Source organism: Elaeis guineensis, chromosome 4, assembly GCF_000442705.2.
Source record: "Elaeis guineensis isolate ETL-2024a chromosome 4, EG11, whole genome shotgun sequence".
In the NCBI taxonomy this organism is placed as follows: Eukaryota; Viridiplantae; Streptophyta; class Magnoliopsida; order Arecales; family Arecaceae; genus Elaeis; species Elaeis guineensis.
Genome location: NC_025996.2, coordinates 45,866,328 through 45,882,765, shown reverse-complemented (window position 1 = coordinate 45,882,765; position 16,438 = coordinate 45,866,328). Strand labels below are relative to the sequence as shown.

The 16,438-nt window shown below is 34.1% G+C and overlaps 1 pseudogene; it reads left to right on the top strand.

The window, feature by feature from the left end:
* Positions 1–8,016: 8,016 nt before the first annotated feature.
* LOC140857520 (uncharacterized) lies at positions 8,017–12,054 on the top strand (annotated as a pseudogene).
* Positions 12,055–16,438: the final 4,384 nt, after the last annotated feature.

Below are 16,438 nucleotides of genomic sequence, written 5' to 3'. Positions count from 1 at the left end.
GGTTGACGTAAGCTCGGATGGATTCTCCCTCCCTTTGCTTGATATTGATGAGGGACTCCGAGCCTCTCCGGAGACGCCGGCTGCTAACAAAATGAGCCGCAAACTGGTGGCTCATCTGGTCAAAGGAGAAGATGGTACCCAACTTCAACGCTTAGTACCAGTTCTTTGCTGCTCCCTTCAGAGTGGATGGAAAAGCTTGGCACAGGATGGCGTCTGGCGTGCCATGGAGCAGCATCATTGTCTGGAAGGCCTCCAGGTGGTCAACCGGATCCGAGGTCCCGTCGTAGCTTTCGAATTGAGGGAGCTTGAAGTTTGGTGGGATCGATTCCTGCATGATCATTTGAGAGAAAGGAGGGTCAGTGCAGATATCCTCACCATAAGTAGGGAGAGCATGGTGGAGCTCTTCGATTCGCCGGTTCATCTCCTGGAGCCTTCGATCCAGGAGGTCCTCTCGACTGCGAGTCTCGAGGTTCTTCTGGTAGAGTGGAGGTAGGGATCCTCCGGGAGTGGAATCGTGATCAGACCGGGGGCTCTCCACCCTCGGATTCCCCTTGTCGGAAAAGACAGGATGACTGGCCCAAGTGGCCCGCCCCACTGCCGAATCTTGGAGCTCCGACGATGCTCTTTCCAACCGCACTGACACCTGCGGCTGTTGCTGCTGCTGCTGCTACATGGCCTGCACTGCTTCAGTGAGGCCTCTGACCTGCTGAACCAGCACTGCTCCATATCGACCGTCGTTGCCGGAGGAGGAAAAGGAGCCTGAAAAATTGGAGGCGAGGTCGGAGCCTGAGATTTGACCGTGGAGGCCGTGGATCGTCTGGTGGATGCCTTTCGGAGAGGCATCAGGTGGAGATCTAATAGGGGAAGGAGAAGAGGATATCGGAGAAGATGACCAGAGACAGTCCCGTTGAGTACTCCTTCAAGAACAAGGGTACTGCGAAGACACAGCGTCCTTCCTCTAGCGTCAATTCTGTTGGTGCAGAATTCCGCCGAAGTCGGAGTTGCTGGAGTCGAGATGACCGCGGCCGCCATCGGGACCTGCAAGGAAAGTCTAAACTAGAGTTGGGGGTGCTCCGGCAAGACCCTCTGACACTCAAGTCAGTACTCTGCTTCAACAGAAATGGGGTGCTCGAGTGAAAAATTTAGCAGAGTTTTGAGATAGAGTTTTTAAGCTTAGAGAAAAACGTATCCGGGGGTCCCTTTTTATAGACGGAGTGTGTAACTAGTTGATAGCGACATTTGTACCGCCTGGTAGTGGGCTGTTCAGAGCCGTCCGGAGTTTGTTACGGAGAGTAGTGGCGTCAGGGGTCGTTCAGAGCCACGTGGAGTTTGTTACGGAGAGTAGAGTGGTGTCCATTGTCGCGATTTGCCAAAGAGTAGTGGAGCCACATGGAATCCGTTGCAGGGAGTGGAGCAGGGTAGTGGCCATTATCGTGACTTGCCAGAGAGTTCAGATCTATCGGCTGAAGCTCGACTGGGATATCTGATGGAGCGAAATGGCTCTCTATCCCGTCGATCTGGGAGAAGCTCGGATGTCTCAAAGCTGCCGACGAGTCTACTGTTGTCGGATACCTTAGGCGCTGATACTGCAGGTGGGAGTCATCTACTGTAGAAGCTCGGATGGAGACTTTCCATTGGTGAAGCCCGATAGGAGTCCGATTGCTAGAGAAGTCCGTCTGGGATTCGCCTGATGTGGAAGTTTGTTTGAAGATGATCCACCGGAGAAGTTCGGTTTCATGAAGGATCTGGCGGAGGGTCGGCTGGCGATGGACTTCGGATGGTGCTGGGGAGGTTCGGCAGATGTTGGAGGCGATCGGTCGTTGTAAGAATCCAGCTGCCGGAGTCCAGCCCATACACTTGCACTATTGTAAGATGAATTATTGGAAGCTCTTCAATCATGCCGAACTATAAACACGGGAGCCACCAATAATCATATTGTTATTCCAAAAATTATACTTCAAATAAATCTAATCAAAATCACAAACTACTCAACCATTCTTTAAGTCTATAGCCCTAATATCATATAGAACTATAAACACACGAACCACTAATTTTAAAATCTTTAGCTTCGATGTCCTGTAAAATGGCATGCTACACAGAAGAAATCGACTGTGCCGGCCCAAGATCCAAAACAAATACTGAACATAAAAATATTTATAGAGAATCATGAGAAAAAATAATTGTAAAACAAAAAATTTGAGAGAGAAAATAAATTAATTCAAAAGAAAATGAAAAATAAAACCAAACAAAGACATCTTATAAAAGAGTTTCTACACACTCAAATAATCTCTCCTCCTTTTTTCTTCTCCATGCTCTTCCACACATTTTGCATGTTGTTTTCCATATGTTAAGGAGATGCCAATGATCTCTTTAAATAGAGATCATATAGGTGAAAGTTCGACTCTTATCTGAACTTAGAAACCAAAATTTATTAAAATATAAACTCTAAAATAGATAGAGTAATATTAGAGACAAAGTCCTGTTTGAATAGGATACACAAGAAATAATTAAATAGAATCCTAAAGTCATTAAAACTAATAACCAATTAAAAATAGAATTCTAATTGAATTTGGACTCAACAATGAATCTCAACAAGATGGTGTGGTGACGGCGATGACCATATTGATTTTGGTAGTAGAAACAATAATGATATTATGGAATGTGGCTAGGCATTGATGGCAATGATTGCAATAATGATTGTAGGATTGGTGGCAGTAGCACATAAATAATGGCAATGATAGAAAAATACAAGCTGCAATAGTGATGGCAAAAAATGATATTGGTAGCATAAAAAATATGAGTTTTTTTATTTTTAAAAATATTAAAAATATAAAGAATAGCATCAATCATATTTTTTAAAAGAAGATCTAGATTTATGAGTTCTTTTTAGAGAAAGATATACCAAATTGCCATTAGTACTAGCCCTAAAATGCTTTAACTATTAGAGAGTTTGACTATGTAACTAAAAAGGATCTTCAAATCATGTACTATATAGTCTGTGAATATCCTCTGAACCTTCTCACTCTCATCGTCAATCAGAGATAAGAAACTATTACCAAAAGTAAAGAAAATATATCCTATGGAATGCCTCTCACTCTTGTATTCAAGGATGCTGGTATTGATATAGAACATGAGCCAAGTAGAGTTTTTGCATCACTCAGATACTTACGATAAGCATTCTCTTAACCGAATTGGATATGAAAAAGTAAATTGAAGGTGAACAAGGAAATGATCATTGGGAAAAGAAAAGATAAAAGAATTTAGTAATGAACAAGCTACTTCTGCTATGCAATCACAAGATTCTATCCATAAACAAACATAAGATTTTTCATCATCCAGTGGTTTTCAAGCTCATGTCACTACTATCTATAGGCTAATTCCTAACTTGGATATTGTTGAATGGCAAATACACATCAACTTATTAGTAATTTGGTTTAGAGAGTTGTAGTCATTGAAATTAAGATAAAAACTATTCAAAGGAATCAAAAGCAAGCAATTCCCATCATTCCTCCCATTCAAACTCAGCCTTCTACATCTGCTAGACCCCCAACCTCTTTCAGACCTTCATCCATTAGGCCTACTACATGACCCGATGCCCTTACTGTCATATCTCTAGGATTAGGAGAAGCCCTCCCATTGAATTCACCCAAAGGTCCTCCAAGTCATACAACACCAACAGCCTTTAAAACATCTACATGTCATTATCACATTTTAGATGTTTGTTTATATTTATTTTAGTATGCCTGTCTTGTCCTCCTTTTATCTCTTTTTGTAAAGGACAGGCTTTTTAATATTATGTAAAAATTTTATTTATCAATGACATATTATGTTCTGTGAAATGAATGAGTGTATGTTTGATTGCATGATTGAATGACTGATTGAATTTCATTAAAATGATTGAATGAGTGATTGATTGGTTATAATTGATTATACTGATGAATAAATGTGCTTAATTATCACACAAAGGAGAGAAAAATATTGTTAACCTTTTTGATTCTAACAAAAAGGGAGAGAAATTAGGAGAGTACTAAAACATATTTAAAATTTAAAAAATAAGAGGGAGAAATCACAGAAATTTCAAAAAAGAGAGAAATCAAGAGCAAATTTAATAGTTTTTCAAAAATATTGCTTTTCTACAAAAAAAAAAAGAAGAGTTTTGGTCAAAACTTATTTAAAATTGATATCTTAATGTTATTTCAAAAATATTGCTTATCTACATAAGAAAGGGAGAGTTTTAGTTAAAACTTACTCAAATTTAATGAATGCTTGATCTTTATTATTAAGATATTTATTAGAAAAGAAAAAGATTGTTAGCCTTAGAATTAATTTTGATGCTATCAAAAGATACAAAGTATTGTTACTAATAATATTTTTTAAAGTGATTGTAGGATTTCTTACAATAGTCAATGGTTAATCTCATTAAAAAAGAAGTCCTCTCAAATTTTAATAATTTCATATTTTCAAAGTCAAAGTTTTAGTTTTGGAAGTAAAGAAATTGAGTTCGATATAAAAAAAATTTGATAAAAAAAAATATAGCCTAGAAAGACTTATCAATAAGTTTATCTACTAAAAGATTAATTTTGAAAAAGCAAATTTAACCTAGAATATATTTTAATAAAAAAAGCTACTCAAAAATAGATGAAATTATTTTTGACATGCCTGACATGCCTTTGAGTCAACCAAGAAAGAAGATTAGTCGTATCAGTTTAAGAAAAAAGATAGAAATATATAAAATTCAGATAATTTTTCTTAGCTGATCAAATTTTTATTTGAGTCGATTAAGATAGGATTATAGCCAGCTCACCTATATGGATAATTGACTCAGCTTCAGACTCAGAGTAAAGGAAATAGATTGAAGATTTCAAAGATTCTCCTAAGCCGATCTTGAAAATAGTATAGCTAATCAAGATAGAAAATTAGCCGACTTACAAAAATGAGATAGTCGATGATCTCAGAGATAGAAGAAGATACAAAGCAGTAAAAATTTATAAATTTTTTAAGCTGACTTAGAAAAATAATTAGTCAACTAAGTCATGAAATTAACTGACTAAGAGGTTATTTGAGCTAATCTAATCTTAAATAAACAGAATAGACAGAATGCTGAAAAATTTATATCTATTTCTGAGCTATCTCAAATTTTTATTTAGCCGATTCAATACTTCAGATTAGCCAACTAAGAGCTTGGACGAGCTGACTCAGATATTTGATAGAATAATGGCTAATTTTTTAAATTATTTTAAATAGCTATATTTTATTTATCACGGCTATTTTCAGGCTTTCAATGACTAGTGCATTAATTCTAGCCATTTTTGAACTATAAAAATGAAGAACTTAAATTGAGAACTAAGAATTGAAGGTATTGAATTTTATGGAAGATAATATTCAAGTTACTGAGAGGAACAAAAGAGAGAGAGGAAGGACATTCCAAGAGCTTTCAATTTTCATCTTCCCACATTTACTCCACTTAAAAGAGAGGAAGAGTGTACTTAATTAAGTTAGCAACCATCAAGCAAAAGCATTCAAGTCTCCATCAATCCTCTTTTAAGCATTCAAAGAAAAAATTAAAGCAATTCAAGAGCTCAATTACTCTAACTTTTTCAAGAGTTTAAAAACTTTATTATTGCTTTAAATTTATTGTATATCTTTCTTTTACTGCTATAAGTTTTTTGGAAAAAAAACTTTAGTTTTTGAGGATTGATTCAAGCCATAAATTGAATATTATAAGGTTTTACTTGGTGAGCCAGTAAAAATCAACTAGGTTAATTGTGAGCCCAGAAAAATAATCAGTTGTAAGATTTCAATTAGTAAGCCTGAAAAAATTAACTGGATTAGATTGTAAATCTATGAAAATAATCAAATTATAATCTTTCAGGATTATAGTTGGAATCCCTAAGTACACTGACTTGAAAAGTGGATATAGGTGCTGAGTTAAGCACCAAACCACTATAAATCTCCTATGTTTATGATTGTATATTTATCTTTATATTTATTCTTCTATTGCTCATTTATTTACTATTAAGCACTGCATAAATACCTTTTAATTTATTTTGGATACGAACACTTCAAATAAATTTTAAGAAACCTAGTTCGCCCCTCCTTATGTTGTCACATCTGGAAAATACAAATGGGTCGGATTGACCTATGACCCAACCCATTTAGACCCAATCCAACCTGCATTAAAAGATCCTTGAGTTAGGTCAGGCTCTAAAATTAAATCTATTTCATTTTCTAGGTTGGATCTAGATTTACTAATTGACCCTACCCAATCCAATCCATTTGATTTTTGGGTCAATTTGGATCTTCAACTCTATGAACTGACCCCATTTGAATCCGGTATACCATTAGGATTTGAACCCATTTAAGCCGTAAAATTGTGATTTAAGAATTATATGAGCAATATTTTAAACATAAAAGATACGTTTAAAATTATTTTTGTATCGTAATTTATTTTGAGAGGAATATTGTTTTATTGCCTACTTTATATGGTTAATAGCCATTCATTGTGTAGTGATTAAAATATAGTTACCTACATTTGATGGAGATCTTACTTGAACTCAATCCAAATATGAATTTTTTACATCGAGGCTAGATTATACATGGAACCAACCCAACCACAATTGACCTATTAGGTCAAATTTTCACTATGGACCCAACTTGGTTCGATTTTCAATTAGATTGGATTTAGGTCTAATATTAAAACTCAATCAAGAAATTATATCAAGTCAAGGTCGCTTATGACTTAGTCTAACCCGATCCATTTGCACCCCAAGTTCAATATCTCTTTTTTTTTTTTTTTTTGAAAATATAATTTTTTTCTGTAAATATTTCAAAATGAAAAAAAATTTAAAAAAAGAAGAAAAATAATGTAAATAAAACCTACTACTAAAAAAAATTGAACTCTACAACAAGAAAAAATCTTATGTCACTAATATTTTCCTCCCATGACTCTATAAAAATTATTTATTACAGTATTTTTTTTTCTTTTTTACAATAAAATCTATTTATTTTTTTCAAAGAGTTCTAGAATAAAATATTTTAGCAATTAAAAGAATATTTAAAAATTTAAAAAAGCACCAAAATTTATCAAGAAAAAAAAATGAATTTAACAAAATTGGAGAAAATACTAGGTTCCTAATATTATGTAAATATTATTTGCCACAGTCATTAAAAAGAAGAAAAATTTCTTCATAATATTTTTTTCTCCATGTCCACAAAGAAATTCAAGCACAAAAAAAAAATTGAATTCAAAACTTTTCTTTTTTTTTTGTGCAAAAATCTAATTTATTTCTTTTTGAAGAGTTCCATGACAACAAGTTTTGGTCAAAAAAAATATTTTGAAGCAAAAAAAAAAAAAACACGGCCTCAAAAATTATTACCAATAAACAAATTTGAATTCTAATTTTTTTTTGTATGAAAATCTAATTAATTGCTTTTCGAAGTGTCCCAAAATTTTTTTGAGAAAAACTTTGTTAAAAAAATATTAAAAAAAAATTAAAATTGCCACATGCACAAAAAATATCACTAACAAAATAAAGAAAACTCCGATTTTTATAATAAATAGAAAATTATCTATATCACCATTGTTTACCTCTTGGGACTCTTCATAATAATTTTATATAAATATTATTCATAAAAATGAAGAAAAAAATTCCATCTTAATATTTTTCCTCACCCAAAAAAATTTTCATGCACAAAAAGAATTATTTTTTTATTTTTTTCTTTTCACATAAAAGTCTAATTTAATCCCTTTTGAAGAGTGTGAGAATAATAAAAAAAAAAAGGTTAAACTAGGAGCTTAAAAAAAAAAATTCTACGTTTCCAATATTTTCCTCCGGACACTCTTCATAATATTTTTTTGTAAATATTATTTACCATAAAAGAATGAAAAATTCTTTCATCATATTTTTCCCATGCTCACAAAAAAATTCAAGTTCATTTTTTTTTTTTCACAAAAATTGAGTCTTTTCCTTTTCAAATAATCCTAGGATGAAAAAAAAAAGGGTTTAAAAAGGAACCTTCAAAAAGGCACAAAAAGGGAACGACGGCCTTGACGAAGAGGCCTCCGTTCCACCAAGACAACGCCTCACCGAGACGATTGAATCGAAGGGAACGACGGCCTCAAGGTAAATCTTCTATCTCTATCTTCCCCAATCGCATGCCCCTTTGTTTCTTTCGCTAAGGATTTTTATTTTATCTAATATTAATCTAATATGTAACTTTGCGAGTTCTAATCCTAGGGCCTTTTCTCACCCAAAGAAAAAGAGAAGAAAAGGGAATGAGAGAATCTTGTTCATCTCCTTCCCTCTTCCTCGCTCCCTATTTTTTCTTCCCTCTCTGGAGTTGCAATTGATGTTATTGATAGGATATTTCGTCTAGAACGTTTTTGCTGATCGATGAGGGATTTATTATTAAATTGAGTTGGATTGGGAATCTAAAAGTGTGTTTGAATCAAGGATATGCGTTGGGGATTTTCAGTCTTGCTATGGCGCTTTTTGTGTTTGTGTTGTGTGTTATTCCTAGTGGTTTTTATCTTATACTGTGCTCTCTTTTCATCCTTTTTATACTGCAGTAATATACTAGTGTAATTAATTTTATGATAGTAGGAAGTAGTAACATACTAGTCTTACTACTATCATCACAGTAGGAACATCATGTATTAATGTGATTTCTATATGTTGGTTATGGGAGAATGTGTGCTCTAATATTTGTTCTAGGACAACAATAGTGTTGTAAACTTATGCTTCATAAGCTTAGATTAAACAATAAAATTAGAAGACCGGACTAAAGTATTATGTATTATGTAGAACTCATAGGTAATTGTTGCGGTGTATCATAGGATCATGTAATATGGATAGTTGAGTTAAAATCAGTAATTGAAATATATGAAAATATAAGTTACTTTGTAAATCTTGGACAAATTCTGTCTCCTGGGAAGTTGCCTAGTCTCTTGGGCTATCACCTGGTCAAAATCATCCTTTAATATTCAAGGCCTATAATCAACAGGCATTGCTTTAGTCGGTAGGATTGACCTTGCAAATCCTTGGTCCAAATCATCTCTCATATAAGCCATCTGCCTGTGAAAGATTTTAAATTTATTCTCATGAATTTTAATTATAATAGAACTTTTTTTCTCTTTCCGAGTCCATTAATACAAATGTAAGGTGCACTTACCCAAGTCTCCTCAATTGTTAATTGGACACACATATACCATTCTTTCTGAGTTTACCCAAAATTTTTTCTTGGAACGAAGCTTCTTTGACTCCTTCCAAGAAGTATTTTCTAAATTCTAATGTTATGCTTCCAAATCATACCATACTTACTGTCATTTTTAGAGGGATTTCAGTCCTTTTTGCTCATTGAAAAGACAAGTGTGCTTTTTTTTTTTCTTTCATGTCTCATCCCTCTTGATAACTTGTATTACCTAGACACTCACATCTGATATCTGTATCTGATACTTACCAGACACTCGGATACTTATGTTGTTCCTTTTTAGCCACTCTTAAAGATGGGAAGAGAGCTGATATCGTGCAACAATGAGTTTGACCATCTATTTTCATGGTAGAAGTGAATCCTCGTTCATTTTAGAGATTGGTTAAAGATGTTTGTATTGAAACAACATTGTAAAATACTTCTTTTTGTATATCCCCAAGTTAATTAGGATGTTTGAATGAGAAACATGTATATTGAAAGATCTTAGCAAACAATATCAGTTTTATATTTTTTTTAATGTTCAAGACAATATTTAAAGTTATGAATATGTAATTTAGTTGAAATTAAACTTCATCCTATCTTTGCATCTCCTTTTCCGCTCTTGCTGACACTCGAATATAGGTACGAATCTGATTCTCATACCCATGTCCATGCAACACTGTTGCTAATGCATTAATCCTTGTTCATACAACTCTGCAAGCTTTAATGGTGTCTTATAATATACTACATGTCCCAACCACTTAATAATCTTGCAAAATGATGTGCTAAAAATACTTGCCACCTCATCCACCTTACTGCAGGTTTGTTGAATATTTAAACCAACCTTCAATTCTTATGCAAAGACATCACACATAAAAGAACCTGTTGAATTGATGATTGTCCTTTGCCTTTTGGTAAAATTTCATTATTGTGACCTTTGGATAGTTAATGATCAAGGTTTAGGGATAAGAAATATGTGTTATTTTTTTAAAGAAATTAATTTTTTGCTAGTAGTATAAACAAGCAGTTTAAAACGATACACTGGATGTCAGAGTAAGAAATTATAGTAAAGCAAAATTTTAATTGCAAAGAAATACTTAAAACACTTGCTTTGATGGAATAAATGGGTCTAGATAGCATTATATGGTACATAAAGCAAATTCCCATGCCAAATGGTTGTTTTCTTTTGTGCTGGTTGTCATATAATTCCTGACAGATAAGATAGTTTTCCTGAAAAGAAGTAATAAAAATCAAGTAATTACAGCAGCAACATTATAATTCTATTTTTAATGTTTCTTATTAATCCTCTGCTATCTTGTCAGCATATATTTTAGACAAATTTAGAAGACAGGTTTCATCTTTTGGGTGATTAAAATCTTCATTATTTAATGTCATTTTCCTGTTCCACTGGCAATGCATGAATACTCAGAAAAAATGGTCATTTCTTTAGTATAGCATGAAAGCATTAATGAAATGGTTTCTGTTGAACAGGAAATATGGAAAAGTTAGATGACTCTGGAACTGGTCATCAGTGGAAATGGGTTGAGAGGTGGATGGACAGAGATACCATGCGTTGGGCAATAGGTTTGATGTACATAATTGCAGTTGCAACCATATGAATTGCTGCCAGTTTTATAGTTCAATCTGTAGTAGATACTGGTGTTTCTCCTTTCCTAATAACATACATTTGCAACTCATTGTTTGTGGTTTACATCCCTATTGTTGAAATTTCAAGGCATTTTGAGGATTCAATTGAAGGTTTTTGGTCTTGTTTGAGAAATAAGAAAGATGCAGACAAACAACAATCTAATGATTTGGAGAATGTAAATCTTCTTCATGAGAGTAATCATGATACGAACCCCAATGTTTTAGCGGGTCATAGTAAAGAGGATACTTTATCCGGAGTTCAGTCCAGGCTTCCAGAATCTAGTCATGCTCATGCATGTGGTCAACCAGAATTGGATGTTGTGAGTCAAGACTGCAGTAAACAAGTAGATGCAAAGGGTCGATGGACACGCACTCGTGTAGCTAAAGTCAGCTTGTTGATATGCCCTTTTTGGTTTTTAGCACAACTGACTTTCAATCTGTCTCTCAAATATACCACTGTAACAGTACGTATCCTTAAACACATAGAAATATGTGTGTCTTCTCCTTTTACTTTCTTCTTTCCTTCCATCTTGCTATAACATTGTAATGGGTGCTTATTCTTTTTTGCAGTCTAATACTATCTTAAGCAGTACATCTAGCCTTTTCACTTTCTTGGTCGCTTTAGCATTCCTAGGAGAGAAGTTTACATGGGTAAAGCTGATTAGTGTTCTTCTGTGCATGGGGGGAACAATAATAGTCAGCCTGGCTGATTCAAATCCAAATCCTGCAGCCAATGCAATTGGAACAAATCATCTTCTTGGAGACATTCTTGCTCTTCTTTCAGCAGGCCTGTATGCTGTATACATCACACTGATTCGTAAAAAGCTGCCTGATGAGACAAAAGGAGAAGGTCAAGCAAGTACAGCTCAGTTTCTTGGATTTCTTGGGCTGTTTAATCTTTTGATCTTTCTTCCTGTTGCTCTACTGTTGAATTTTACAAAGCTAGAGCCCTTTCACAAGCTTACATGGAAGCAATGTGGCCTTATTGTTGGCAAAGGTTCGTGTCACTTTTATCACATTCTCAGTTATACATATGATGGCTTGTGTACTATTTTTCATCAATTAAATTTTTTGGTTATTACTAAAACATTTCTTTTTCTTAACACCAGAGGTTAATCATCATAGAATATTTTTCTGATTTGGGAGACATATATACTAAATTTTGCAAACAGGTTTTCCTTAAAAATTCTGCAAGCAGCTCAATCTGTATACATTCAATGTTTGATTGAAAGATTCTTGTTAACAGGACAAGCATAAAAAAAAGAAGAAGAAGAATTACAGGATGTGATTATAAACAATACACTATTTATCACATTAATGATTTTTTCCCTTTTGTTTTTTTTGGCGCAACTACATTCTGCAGAGTATAACATTGTTTCAGCCTCCTAGGGAGGCTATCTGTAGTCAAAAACTACATTGGGTATACATATTACCTTGTCTTTAACTAGCTCATATAAGAAATGCATCTCTTTGCCAAGCAATGCTATTACTTTCATATTTGATCAATAGGTAAAAATTCTCCTTTTGTATTAATTTTACTAATTTGTTGAGAAGTGCAGCCTTGCAAGTTCTTATAACTGCATATGGTTTGGAATTAGTTTTATCAATATAGCAAAGTTGAGAGAAAAGTGTAGGCATTCACGTTACAATTTCTATTTGTTGTCACCAGTCCAAATATATGGAAATGGACTAGATTGTTATAGATTCTCTGTGGGGTTATACAAAACCGTACTATCAACAATTTGATTGAACCTTATATTCTACAAAGTTAAGAAATTTAACAGTAGATTCGCTATGATGGGAGGAAATAATATGTCTTATGCACTATAGTGTAAAAATTTATAGATTATTATATCTTATGATTTGCTCAATTATTTTGTTATCTAACTTTAAAATCGTACTTTCGTAATATCAATAGTAAGTTGATTCTTGCATATCTTTATTGCGAGCAACCAAATAACCTGTCTTTTTTATATGCTTTTTCTTTGTCCTAGATCCTATTCAAATATTTGTTCTTATTAAATTGCATCTTATACTTCATGACTAGCCTCTCTGGCAACCCCCTTCCTAATAAATTGTTTGGTATTGATGTCAAAAGTAAGATAGTCGCAAGCTTAGATGAAATGGTAGAGGGTTGATGTTAGGTTGTTAGCTAGTTATAGAAAATATGTCAGCTTTAAGTGAATCCAAATTTGAGGGTCCTTGTCATGTGCAATGTGCCACTACCTAATGTGGGCATAGTTGGCTGGGTTATTAACCTTAAGCAGTGCAGCACAATATGAGCTCGTTTTGGAGAGAATTGAGTAATGACTAGCTGGGTTATTGCCCTAAAAGTAATGTGACAAAATGGTACACAATTGAATTGAGGTCCTTTTGGAACTTTGATTATAAAGAGTGTAGAGCTAGTGGTTACAATGATACAAGGGAGACTCAATATTGCTTACTCTCAAGAAACTTAATGGAAAGAAAGTCTAAGATATTAATGGTAATTACAAACTTTTATATTTATGGAATGATAATAACAGTAATGGAGTTGGAATAGTAGTGGATAAAGAAATGAAGGATAAAATTGTTATGTGAAAGGAAAAGTGATATTACTAAGAGAGATCAAGTTAGTGCTAGACAAGGAGATTATTAATGTAGTTAGCATTTGCGCATTGCAAGTAGGCTTTATCAATAGGGAGAGATAGTTTTGGGAGGTGGTTGATGGATGAATATAAATATATTCTAAAGGGAAATGGGTAATTAAAGGTTGTTTCCCAAATGGGCATTCAAGGAAGAGTAACATGGAGTATGGGAGGGTACGTGGTGGATATGATTTTAGTGATAGGAATTTTGTGGAAGATTCCATTCTTGAGTTTGCAGTATACAGGATTTAACAATTGCAAAAAGAATTTTTTAAGAAGAAAGATGAACATTTAGTACCCTTTAGAGTGGATAAATTTGTTATAAATAGATTACCTTGTTATACAAAATGGAGAACGATCAACAAGCAAGGTTGTAATTTGATACCAAGGGAAAACTTGACCACACAACAAAGGCTAATGGTTTTAGATCTATATATCTAGTGCAAGAAGAAATGGATTAAATTATTTAATGCTCGGTGATTTGATGGTGCATTCTAAAATGGTGAAAATGTTGCATATTTCAGGAATAAATTGTCAAAAGAGGAAAATTAGAAGTTAAAAACCGAACCAACTAGAACATGGGATCAGATGACTGACTATATTAGGAGAGTAGCTAGAGAAGTTCTTGGGGAACCAAAGGACAGCACACGCACACAACAAAAAGAAAAAACTTGGTGATGCAATAATAGTGTACTGTAGGCAATAAGGCAAGAAGAATTTATTTTAAAAAATAGAAAATTATGAATGATATTTAAGATTATGAAAGATATAAGAAGGCTAAGAATGATGCAGAAGGACTGGTAAGGCGGAATATACATCATTTGATAATTCACATGATAAACTATATTGAAAGGAAGGTGAGGGAAATTTATAATATTGCTAACAAGGAGAGGAAATCTAAAGGTATTGATTTACTTAGATGCATGCAAACAACAGGATCTTCGTGTAAGATGATGAATCTAAAGAAAGATGGAAATGCTATTCTCAATATTGTTGAATGAGAAATCTACTAGAGAAATTTGTATTCAAGAGGCACAATCAAAGGTTTTTTGGGTTTTCTTCATGCAATTCATATGAAAGAGTCAAAGCTTTGAAGAGGATATAAAAGCATGTCACATCAGGGTTATATGAAATATCTATTGAGGTTTGGAAATCATGGGAGATACTGGTTTAACTTGGCTTGCAAATTTAGGCTGGATTTTTTCATCGTTTCCAGTTTTCTTTTTTTAGTTTTTTTAAAAAACTAAAACTAATTTCAATTTTCTGAAAATCAAAATCCCAAAACTTATTTGGTAGTCACTTGGGCTGTTTGGTGGCAGCAGTGGCAGTGGCTGGTTTTGGGGGAGGCAGCTGGCAAAGGGTGGTGGGTGGCAAGCAATGATAGGGTTGGTGGTGGTGATGGTCACCGAGGCTATGGTGGTCATAGGCAGTTTTGGTTTTCAAAGACTTTGAGAACTAGATTTTTTTAGTTTCTATAATTTCTAGAAACTGAGAAAGAGTTTTCAAAGAACTGAAAATAACAACTAGGTTACCAAACAACATTCCTGCTTCAGATTTATTTTTTTTTAAAAAAAAATTGAAAATCGGAAACTAGAACTATCGAAGAGGGCCTTAATTGATGAGATTTGGAAAACCAAGAAAATGCCAAACAATTGGATGAGCATACCGCTACCCGTGTATAAGAATAAATGGCAAAGACAATATGTGTAATTGCTTTAAATATTGGGTAACCAACCTTGTAAACCACTCAAAGGGTAGCCGAATAAGGATCAAGGGAAAAATATCAATCTCAATTAACTGATCTACTAATACATAACACAAAATGGTTGAGACCAGCTTCACCGACTCAAAAAATGAAGTCATATATCCTTCATGAACTCCTACAAAGCCATTGTTTTCCTTTAAACGAATAGACTAAGCCATTTGTGTAACTGGGATGGCATCATAGCCATCCATCTATTGCACACCTTTTGTATTAAGCACATGCTAGATTCTAGAGGTCAGTGATAGAGGTCAGCCTTTTTTCACTTAGACAATAATAAAAAAGTGTAGAGAAAAGGGAATAGGCTTTGTCTTTATTGACATGGAGAAAACCTTAAGAAAGGTAACAGAGATCTTGAAGAAGGGTGCATGTATATATTGAATTCATTGAGGTCATATGTTCTAAACTCTGGAGTATTGACTAGTAGTGGGACTTTTTGTGGTACAAGTGTATTTATAATCATCACAGGCTTGCTAGTGAATTAAGTTGGGATGGGTTCCAGGCATGGTGACTGACGTGTAGTTTATGGTCCATAGCATCTTCCTGCCATTCTAGTACCTCTACCTCACGGATCAACTTGATTTTCCTTTTCCCAAAGAAGAGTGGGATTGGGGCCCACTGAAGTGCAATTTTGAGGCTTTATTACCCATTGCGTCCTAGCACTAAACTAGTTCCCCGCTTCATTTGTTCATTTTTGTTTTCTTTTTTTTCCTCCAAATGAAAAGTGTGACCAAGCCCCACACTTGATGTACCTCTGCTGAAGGCTACGAGCTCTAGCGCCTATTGTCCAATGAACTGGGAGAGAAAAAGAGAAAGAGAGAGAAGGAAGGGAGAGGATGGGAAGGAGACGAATGCAATTTAGGATTTCGATGATTGTGGTTAATTGCTCAACACTGAGAAACCTAAAATCAAAGGAATGTGCTTTTTTCTTTTTTAGCTATTAATTTGGCCCAGAATAAAGAAAACGGGAGAAATCATTCCCTTTTTATGTTTGACATGAACTATGATATGCTGTAGGGTAAGGATCAACATACAAAACTTTTTTTAATATATTTTATTTTTTATAAGATTTATAATTTTTTCAGGATAAATTATTATCAAACATAATGGAAAATTTATTTCAGAAAAAAATGTAGCATGTTTAGATTATTATAATGGACATGCTACTTAAGTATACATGCTTTGGATAAATTTCAGACATGTTCAGTAGCAC